The following is a 1512-nucleotide window of genomic DNA, read 5'->3' as shown; positions in this document are numbered from 1 at the left end:
TTCCCTTTCATTTTTCCTGCGTTCCATCCCTTTGCTATGTTTTGCTGTCTCCTGTCAGTTTGATTCCAATGAGGCGATCTCCAAGGTTACAGGCGGCACTGATGAGTGTGGGGCACGAAGGCCAGCTGGTGGGTACTCACGGTGCCCTCTGACTGTCATCACGACCGCCCCCCCCACACCACCTGCTCCACTCTTACCCGGAAGCTGTGTTCAGGGGGTCACACATCACCTGCTCTGAGCCGGGGGACCTTTTCTAACCTCGTCATTCAGGGCCTGGCCTGGGGAGGCTACTCTCTTGGGGCACAGCGTTGGGAGGCGGCACCAAAACACTCAACAATGGCCCTGGCCGGTGTTGCTCAGTGGGTAGAGCGTCGGCCTGCGGACTGAAGGGTCCCGGGTTCGATTCCCGGTCAAGGGCACATGCCCGGGTTGCGGGCTCGATCCCCAGTAGGGGGCGTGCAGGAGGCAGCCGGTCCATGATTCTCTCTCATCATGGATGTTTCTCTCTCTCCTTCTCCCTTCCTCTCTGAAATCCCTAAAAACATATTAAAAAAACAAAAACAAAAAAACACTCAGCAATGAAGACTGTTATGGGCTGAATGTGGGTGCCTCCCCCAAACCCCCCAAATTCATGTTGAAGCCTACCCCCTAATGTGAGGGTATTTGGAGGCGGCCCCTTTGGGAGGTGGTTAGGGTTAGATGAGGACATGAGGGTGGAGGCCCTGTGATTGGATAAAAGGTCTTATAAGAAGAGAAAGACTGCCGAAACCGGTTTGGCTCAGTGGATAGAGTGTCGGCTTGCGGACTGAAAGGTCCCAGGTTCGATTCCGGTCAAGGGCATGTACATGGGTTACGGGCACATCCCCAGTGGGAGTGTGCAGGAGGCAGCTGATCGATGTTTCTCTCTCATCGATGTTTCTAACTCTCTATCTTTCTCCCTTCCTCTCTGTAAAAAAATCAATAAAATATATAAAAAAAATAAAAAGAAGAGAAAGACGGAAGTCTCTCTCTCTCTCTCTCTCCCTCTCCCATGTGAGGACACATAGCAGGAGGCTGGCTGTCTGCAAGCCAGGAAGAGGCCCCTCCCCAGGGAACCAAATTGTCTGGCCCCTGATCGGGGACTTGTCAGCGTCCAGAGCTGCGAGAAATCGATTTCTGCTGTTTAAGCCTCACCAGCCGATGGCACTGTGTTATGGCAGCTTGAGCTGACCAATCATAAGACAAATGATATTTAAATGCAAGATATTTTTTAAATTAAAATTAATGCCCAAAGTCAACGATGAACAAAATGTCAGCATTTTAAATAGCGACAGGTTCCACCCCACTCGCCATCTCGCAGCACTGGCGCCTCTGGGCTGGGCCGGCTGGTGCGTGGGAGAGGGAGGGAGAGGGGCCAGGGCTGCAAGCTGACCCAGGGCCACGGAGCACGGGGACTAAGGACAGTGTCTGCGGCCACGGCAGCACCGTCGTCTCAGCTCCTGCTACTTATGAGACGACCAGTGAACCCCTCTC

General features: G+C 53.3%; 1 protein-coding gene across 1 annotated transcript in view; it reads left to right on the top strand.

Moving 5' to 3' along the window:
* The window catches only part of TK1 (thymidine kinase 1, soluble), a 12764-nt gene that overhangs the window by 243 nt on the left and 11009 nt on the right, over nucleotides 1-1512 (top strand). The window lies entirely within an intron of this gene.

The sequence above is a fragment of the Myotis davidii genome, unplaced genomic scaffold (assembly GCF_000327345.1).
Source record: "Myotis davidii unplaced genomic scaffold, ASM32734v1 scaffold991, whole genome shotgun sequence".
In the NCBI taxonomy this organism is placed as follows: domain Eukaryota; kingdom Metazoa; phylum Chordata; class Mammalia; order Chiroptera; family Vespertilionidae; genus Myotis; species Myotis davidii.
Note: the sequence above shows the minus strand (reverse complement) of the source record. Positions and strands in the feature narration are given on the sequence as shown.